Below are 9,627 nucleotides of genomic sequence, written 5' to 3' on the forward strand. Positions count from 1 at the left end.
GTAAAAAGGTATCAAAGGGTGACTTAGGCACTATTGTGTGAAATACCTTAAAAGCTAACATTTTATTTATTATTGTTCATTATGCTCTTACTTTAGAGTACAGGTAAAGGAGGTTTGGTGAAAAACAGTGAAAAAAAGGTTTATTCTATGTTTCTGGTTACTAGATATAAAAATATGTATATATATATATACATACACCATTTTCTTACTATAGAAGCTGTGTTAGCTGATCAGTCTAATTAGGTTCCTGATCATTGGTGGAATGCTGTAGTTTATTGATTCTGCAGATATTTACTGAATGCTTCTTGGGTACTCGGCACTCTTCTACATGCTGGGGAAACAGTGGCGAATAAGAGAAATCAAATGCCTGCCCTCAGGGAACTTGTATTCTAGTGGGTGAGATAGACAAGTCACAAGTCAACTATAAATATTAAAATATAAGGTATTGATTGAGGCTTTAAAGAGAATAGCAAAATGAATGAGATCTGAAAATATAATGTATAACATGATATATAACATGAATATAGTTGATAACATTGTATTGTATAATTAAAATTTTCTAAGAGAGTAGAACTTAAATGTTATCATACACATACACACACATATATATGGATGCATTAATTAACTAGTTTAACTAGATGGTGGAATCCTTTCACAATGTATATGTTATCAAATCATCATGATGTATACTTAAAATATCTTACAATTTTATTTGTCAGTTATACTTCAATAAAGCTGAAAAAAGAATTTCAAGGAAGCTGGAAAAAAAAAGAAAATTAAGGACATCAAGAGTGACAGGAGATTATTTTAACTAGGGTGGTTGTAGAAGGCCTTTTTAAAAGGATAACAATTAAACAGTAACGGAATGATGTGAAAAAAAGAACTAGGCAAAGATTTGGGAAAAGAGCACTCTGAATCCAGAGTAATATTTCAAAGGATAATAAGAATGCAAAGACTGCTGGAATGAATTGAGTAACAGAAACAATAGTGTCTGATGATAGTTATGAGATCTGTTGAGGCTTCTAGGGCCATGATAAGTGTGGATTTAAGTGTGACGGAAAGCTATTGGATAATTTTGAACAGGAGTATGATATAACCTGATTTATTTAGCTGCTAGATAAGAGATAAAGTGTTGAGGGGTAATAGTGGAATCAGGGAGGCCAGTTAGGATGCTACTGTAGGAACCTAGGCAACAGAAGATACTGGTGTGGATTAGAATGTTAGGTCAAAAGTTATGTTTTAACTTAATTAGGTTTAGATGACTTTTTTTTTAATTTAACTACAGTTGATTTATAATATTGTGTTAGTTGCAGGTGTACAGCTTCAGATTCTTTTCCATTATAGGTTATTACAAGATATTGAATGTAGTTCCCTGTGCTATATAATAAGTCCTTGTTGATTTTTTCATGTGTACTAGTATGTATCTGTTAATTCCAGACTCCTAATTTATCCCTCCCATGTCTTTCCCCTTTGGTAACCATAAGTGTGTGTTCTATGTCTTGTGAGTCTGTATCTGTTTTGTAAATAAGTTGGTTTGTATTATTTTTTAGATTCTATATATGTTATATATAATATTTGTCTTTCTCTGCCTGATGTACTTCACTTAGTATGATAATCTCTAGGTCCATTCATGGTGCTGCATATGACAATATTTCATTCTTTTTTATGGTGGAATAATATTTCATTTTTATATATATGTGTGTATATATATATATATATATATATATATACACACACACACACACACAACACACACATATACATACATACATACATGCCAAATCTTCTTTATTCATTCATCTCTGGATGGACACTTATATTGCTTCCAGGTCTTGGCTATTATAAATAGTGCTACTATGAACATTGGGGTGCATGTATCTTTTCAAATTAGAGCTTTCATTTTTTCTGGATACATACCCAGGAGTGGGATTTCTGTATCATATGGTAACTCTATTTTTAGTTTTTTAAGGGAACCTCCATGGTATTTCCTATAGAGGCTGCACTGATTTATATTCCCACCAACAGTGTGGGAGGGTTTTGTTTTCTCCACACCTCCAGCAACTGTGTAGACTTTTTGATGATAGCCATTCTGATGGGTGTGAGGTGATATCTCATTGGAGTTTTGATTTGCATTTCTCTACTAATTAGCATTGTGGAACATCTTTTCATGTGTCCATTGACCATCTGCATGTCTTCTTTGGAGAAATCTCTATTTAAGTCTTCTGCCGATTTTTTGGTTAGGTTGTTTGTTTTATAGATATTGAGCTTGAGCTGTCTATACACTTTAGAAATTAAGCCCTTGTCAGTTGTATCATTTGCAAATATTTTCTCCCATTCTGTAGGCTGTGTTTTCATTTTGTTGATGGTTTTTTTGTTTTATAAAGCTTGCAAGTTGGATTAGGTCCCATTTGTTTATTTTTGCTTTTATTTCTTTTGCCTTGGGAGAATGATCTAAGAAAATCTTAACTAAAATTTATGTCCAAGAATGTTTTGCCTGTGTTTTCTTCTAGGGGTTTTATGGTGTCCTGTCTTAAATTTAAGTCTTTAAGGCATTTTGAATTTATTTTTATGTATGGTGTGAGGGGGTATTCTAACTTCATTGATTTAGATGAGGCTGTCCAGCTTTCCCAATGCCTCATGCTGAAGAGATTGTCTTTTCTCCGTTATATATTCTTACCTCTTTTGTCAAAGATTAAATAACCATAGGTATATGGGTTTATTTCTGGGCTCTATCGTCTGTTCCATTGATCCATATGTCTGTTTTTGTGCCAGTACCACACTACTTTGATCTCTGTAGCTTTGTATTATTGTCTGCAGTCTGAGAGGGTTATGCCTCCAACTTAGTTCTTTCTCCTCAGAGTCACTTTGGCAATTCTGGGTCTTTTGTGGTTCTATATAAATTTTAGGATTATTTGTTCTAGCTCTGTGAAAAATGTCATGGGTAATTTGATAGGGATTGCATCAAATCTGTAGGTTGCTTTGGGTAGTATGGCCATTTTAACAATATTAATTCTTCTAATACAAGAGCATGTAATATATTTCCATTCCTTTGTATCATCTTCAGTTTCTTTTATCAGTGTTTTATAGTTCTTAGCATATAGGTCTTTCGCCTCCTTGGTTAGGTTGATTCCTAGGTATTTTTTTTTTCGGACGTGATTTTAAACAGGATTTTTTTTTAACTTTCTGATATTTCATTGTTAGTGTAAAGAAATGCAACAGATTTCTGTATATTGATGTTGTATCCTGCTACTTTGCTGAGTTCATTTATTAGTTCTAATAGTTTTTGTGTGGGTTAACGGTTAGATACTAAAGTGGATATGCAGAAACAGTGTATGGATGACTCTAGAGTTGAGAAGAGAAAAAACAGGAAAGGAATAGTAATAGACTATATTATATGTGTGTGTGTTTTTACGTATACACAATATATTATATAATTTATATTATGAATTATACATTATATTATAATGTATATATTATACATTATAATGTAAGTAAGTCCCCTACATACAAATGAGTTCCATTCCAAGAGCACATTCATAAGTCCAATTTGTTTGTAAGTCCAACAAATTTAGCCTAGGTACCCAACTAACACAATCAGCTATATAGTACTGTACTGTAATAGGTTTATAACACTTTTCACACAAATAATACATGAAAAACAAACACAAAAAATAAAGAAAACATTTTTAATCTTACAGTACAATACCTTGGAAAGTGCAATAGTATAGTACAAAAGCTGGCATACAGGGCTGTCAGTAATAGGAGACGGAGGGCAAGCTGCAATTTCACTCATGCCTGATGTTGATGGCAGGTTCTGGTTCCTTGCTGGATTCAATTCTATTTACCTCTTGAAAAAACTATCCAGTAATGTCTGGGTAGTAATTCTTTTTTTCTCTTCATACATGACACAGTAGCACTGGCTTGCATTCTGAACAGCTGCTGCAACTTTCGTGTACTGTTCTACATTCAGGTCCTGTGCCTCAAAAACTAACAGTGCCTCCTCAAATAAAGAAAATCCCCTTGCCATTTCCTGCTTTGTGAATCTCCTTGGGTCTTCAGTTACTTCTTCTTCCTCTTGTCTCTCTTCGTCCTTTCTCTGGGCCTCCAATTCCATCAGGTCTTTATTAGTAAGCTCCTCATTTTGCACAGCAGGGAGTTCAATGAAGCTGTCCTCTTGCAGATCTAGCTTGAAATAAAGATACTGTACTCTATACAGTACTATACAGTAAAGCACATAAAAGCACAACCACTTGTAGCAGATGCATGCATGTGACAATGTACGCAAGACATAAACTAAATTATATGATTGGACATGTGAACACATTCACATCTTTAAAAGTTCACAACTTGAAGGTTTGTGTGTAGGGGACTTACTGTATATTGTAGTTGTATAGTATATATATATATATATATATACAATTTCCATAGCACTATAAGTGATCACATAGGAGGTAATTACACTGAAAGAGGGAAAATATCGGAGGGTCATTGGGACACTCCAATAATTAAAATTCAAGCAAAAAGATGAGCCAGCCAAGGAAATGGCATCCATGTCTTTCACTAAGAGAGAAATAAAATGGATAGATTGTCCTAAAAAGCAAGAAAAAAATACATCGGCAAGAAGAAAACGATCACTTGTGTGAGTCACTTCTGAGATGAAAACTGACCATTAGATTTGGTGGGATGGGTGTTTTACTGGTGATTCTGCCAAGAAGTTTCCTAGGAAGATGAAAGCCTGATTAGAGTGGGCTAAAGACAAAATGGGAGCATTCAGGTATGTTTTGATATACTGTCTCAGATCTAATATGTAGCAAAGTTTGCTAAAATCTGAAAAGAGAAAGCAAAGACATAGCTGGGTTATAAAAAAAGCAAACAAACAAAACAAAAACAGATAGAAAATCTCTATGGATTAGAAAAGCAATGAAGTGGTGATTGAGGAGCTGCCCAGATACCTGGTCTGGAAGCTGGCAATGGCAGATTGTGGTTCACTTCCTGTGGAGTCAGAGGGAATTAAAGCATCCCAATTGTGGTGCTTTATTGGAAAGCATGAAGTTAGGGAGGTTGGGAAAAGAGTAACAGCTTGGTCACCAGACCAGTTAGCTGGGCACCCAGAGGGCTGGGTAAAGGTAGGGATATACCTGTTAGGCAGGAAGAATCGAGAAAAGAAGAGTGAGGCAAAATCAAACCTGCAAATCAAAATTTCATGAAAAATGAATACGTGTTCAAAGAAAAGCAGCCAACAAAATCAATATTTTGAATATGGATTTACTTCCAGTGAACATAATTATATGAAACAATCTGACAAAGACTTAAAACTAAGGATGCCTAGTATGCTCAAAATGAAAATAAATGTTTATTTAAAATATAAGAATAATTTGGGCTTCCTAGGTGGCGCAGTGGTTAAGAATCCGCCTGCCAATGCAGAGGTCACGGGTTCGATCCCAGCTCCAGGAAGATCCCACGTGCCACGGAGCAACTAAGCCCGTGTGCCAAAAAATAAATAAATAAATAAAATATAAGAATAAGAAAATATTAAACAAACAACTACAAAAATAAAATGGACAGGTGAATGTAGAAAAAGACCAATCAGAAATTTTGCAAATAGAACCTTAATAGTTGCCTGAAAGGAAGGACAGATTACCTTTTAATGCCAGTAGACTTACTGTGACTGCAGATCTTTCACCAGTAGCATTAGATAACAGAAAATAAAGGGTCAATATCTTTAGTGGGCTTAGGGAAAGAAAAAAACAGTTAGATAAAAGTATATACCCAGCTAAACACTTTTATGAGATTAGGCCAAAAAAAGATATTTTCAAATATATGATATTTAAGAGTTTGCCACTTGGAACTTCATTAAACAGGCTTTAACAGGTATCCTAAAAAATAATTCAGCACAGAAACAGAAAATAAAGTAATAGCAAATGAGATTTGTTCTTGAGTGGCAAAAATGAATCATTATAGAAAATCTCAACAAATTAAAGGAGTAGAACCATATCTTTTCAATATGTACAGACATACAATATTCAGTAAAATCCAATAAATATTCAAAACAGATTTTTGATAAACTAATAAAAGACACTTGCTTTACTTTATCTATAAAGGCCTACATTATGAAGATTAGTAATAAAATTTGAGAAAAATTCTTAAAGTCAGGACCTAAATAGACATCTGCCATTTTTGCTTCTATTCAATATTCTGCTGAAGATTCTAGCAAATGCAGTAGGAAAACAGAAGAGGTACAAGAATTAAGAAGGTTTTTTTTTCTTTATGATGTGGTGTATATATTGAAAATCCAAAAGACTTTACACACAAACTCTGAGGCCTAATAATAACAAAAATATTATGGATATAAAACAAAATATTAAACTAAATAGCACTTATAAATAGTTTAAAAAACAACTGGAAAATGAAGCTTGACCTAAACCTCGCACTTTAAACAAAAATAAATTTGTAAACATAAAACAATAAGTCATCACAGGAGGGAGGGCCGTTGGCCGGGGCCTGCGGTACACCGCTTCAGTGAGGGGCTCGACCGCGGCCCAACGGCTTGTTGCTTTTCTGGTCGCCACTCCTCCGGCCGGCCTGACAAGACGCACCAGGAGCGCGGCACCGACTCCTCTCGGGCTCGTGGGCGCTGCTCTGAGCAGCGTCAGCCTTTATAGCAGAAAGCTGGCGGGCACTATGGGGAAAAAACAAAACAAGAAGAAAGTGGAGGAGGTGCTAGAGGAGGAGGAAGAAGAATATGCGGTGGAAAAAGTTCTCGATCGTCGAGTGGTAAAGGGCAAAGTGGAATACCTCCTAAAGTGGAAGGGGTTCTCAGATGAGGACAACACATGGGAGCCAGAAGAGAACCTGGATTGCCCTGACCTCATTGCCGAGTTCCTGTAGTCACAGAAAACAGCACACGAGACAGATACATCAGAGGGAGGCAAGCGCAAAGCTGATTCTGATTCGGAAGACAAGGGGGAGGAGAGCAAACCGAAGAAGAAAGAAGAGTCAGAAAAGCCACGGAGCTTTGCACGGGGTTTGGAACCGGAGCGGATTATTGGAGCTACAGACTCCAGTGGAGAACTCATGTTCCTGATGAAATGGAATAATTCTGATGAGGCTGACCTGGTCCCTGCCAAGGAAGCCAATGTCAAGTGCCCACAGGTTGTCATATCCTTCTATGAGGAAAGGCTGATGTGGCATTCCTACCCCTCGGAGGAGGATAACAAAAAAGATGACAAGAATTAACTCTCCTGAGTACCAGCCCCTGTCATATCTGACTGTGGGTTTCAGCTGGGGAAAGAAGGAGTTCTACTTGTCCTGACACCATAGAGGTGGCTTGAGAAGATGTCCTTTGAAGAGCCAGTATAGTTTCTGTGCCCTACAGCAGCCCAAGTGCTTTAAAGCAGTTCCATGCTGTATAGTTTGCACACCCATCCCGGTGGAGGGGAAGGAGGGTCAGTGTTCCAAGGCAACCCATTCTGAACTTTGCGGAGAAAAGCAAAGGGCCTTCTATGAAGGACAAAACTTGCAGAATGGGATGTGGGAGAGCAAAAGATACTGTAGATCTTCAAAGAGCATCTCCACAACCCACAGCCTTCTTCCCAATTGTGTTAACTCTGCATTTTTACAGCGTAGCATGTGTGTAGTTTTTGGCTATTACTGGTGTATTATTTGGGGTGAGAGGGATGGGGTGGGAAAGAAGGGAGATGGGTTAGGAACATTTTTGTTAAAATTTGGGGCCTGATTGGGGAAACGGTGAAACAAAGGAAAGAACAACTAATGATGATTTGGTTCTGTGTCCAGAATATTTTATCCTTTCAAAATACATCATTGGTAACCTAAATGAGGACTGTGAGAGACTGTTTAAAAGCTGTGAATGCCTGAAACTTAGAAGCCACGGTGTTCCCTGCCTGAGCTTAATGCTGTTCCCAACAAAGGACTAAGCCAGTTAAGAAGTTACCAACGCTGCCATTTGGGGGATGGAAACTGGTTGAGGAGGAGATCTTATTGGAGTGTATACACAGGTAGATGATTCTGTCTTAGAGGTGCTAATTCTTGACGTTGACAAGAAGACCCTTTCTTTTCCAACTATGAAGTTATAAATATCAGCTTCTCCATCCAAGCCACTGGCTGAAGTATTTGGGGAAGGGCCGAAGGTGGTACAGGAGGTGGGAGAACAGGGAAAGATAAGGGCCGGTGCTCTTAGGGTGGAAACTCTTGGAGCCTCTGTTTTTTGAACTTTGAAACCATTGGTGGCAGGGTTCAGTCAATGACAGCACAACTTCACTGAATCACTTCAAGAGTTGGAATGATTTCAAAAGCCCTGGTCTCAGGAGAAGATTAAATTCTCATACTGGGGCAGTGGTTCACTTTAAAACAAATTTTTTTTAATCCTAAGAATTAACTAAAACCCAAAATGCTGTCTTGAATCATGAGATCCATCAGTTCTTGACATCGTCTAGACCTGCATCTAGAACTCCGTTGTAAAATCTTTTTAGGCATGTGTTAGGTTTCTGTGAAAACTTTTGTTTAAATGTAAACTTCATACCAACACTGTCAGTTTTTGTTTTAATAAAGCTATAGATTTATAATCCTTGAAAAAAAAAAAGTCATCACAAAAGAAAAAAAAAGGGAAAAACTTTCAGGATATAGTGCTAGGCAAAAAAGTTCTCTGACATGACACCGAAAGCATGTTCCATCAAACTTGATAAATTTGAACCCATCAAAATTAAAAACTGCTGCTCTGCAAAAAGGCGCAAGTGAAGGGGATGAAAAGACCATCTACAGACTTGGCTTATAAATAGTTTTTCCTTCATGAAAATCTTGGATGTAGTGAAGGATGTATAGTACCAGTAACATTTCTTATCTGGAAGCTCTCTCATTCTGCAGTTTCATTTATGGGGCTGTAACTTTTTGTAGCATCCTGAGTTTCCATAAACATGATTGAAAATTTTGATGGTAGCAACCACAGTACATGAGAAAGGAATGATTTGTTAAGTAGAGCACAGAATGTTCTATAAATGCTTTAACATCTTAGAAGTGATACACAGCTCAGCATTTCCAAAAAAGAGAGTCCTAACTGAATAACAATATACATCCATGGCACTGGCTCTTTATTTACTTTAACAGCTTATTAAAAGAGGAAAATAAAAGTGAAAAATAAAAGATCTTGTGACAATATGCTTTAAACAGGCAAGATGTTTATAGGATTCGATAGTAAATATAGGAAAAGTAGAAAGTGCAACACAAATTAAGCCAATGTGTGTGACTCATTAATTAGTAGTGAAAAAAGTGTGTTCGTGCACAATGATCTTTGTATTTTTTTTGAATGGTGAAGAGGAGCAGAAAGTATACTGGGGATCAGGAAACCTGTGTTCTCTTCTTGCTTTCTTTTAACTATTGGGAAGCCAGAATTAACTTCATCTCTTAAATTCATTTTCCCCTTTTAAAAATGGGGCGGCAGTTCTGGGGGCCCTTCTGAGATCCCTTCTGAGTCTAATTCTCTCTGAGGCCCTCCTGCTGGCTGTAGAGGTGAAATGACTCTGCCCCATTGGTTATGCCAGTGACTCACTGTGGAGGGTAATACAGAGTGACACACGAATAAGATCCCGGAATCCAACTGGCTTTGCTTTTCTC

General features: G+C 36.8%; 1 pseudogene; it reads left to right on the top strand.

The window, feature by feature from the left end:
- Nucleotides 1-6,581: 6,581 nt before the first annotated feature.
- Nucleotides 6,582-7,236, top strand: LOC130846424 (chromobox protein homolog 1-like; annotated as a pseudogene).
- The last annotated feature ends 2,391 nt before the right edge of the window (nt 7,237-9,627 follow it).

This window comes from Hippopotamus amphibius, chromosome 2 (genome assembly GCF_030028045.1).
Source record: "Hippopotamus amphibius kiboko isolate mHipAmp2 chromosome 2, mHipAmp2.hap2, whole genome shotgun sequence".
NCBI lineage: Eukaryota > Metazoa > Chordata > Mammalia > Artiodactyla > Hippopotamidae > Hippopotamus > Hippopotamus amphibius.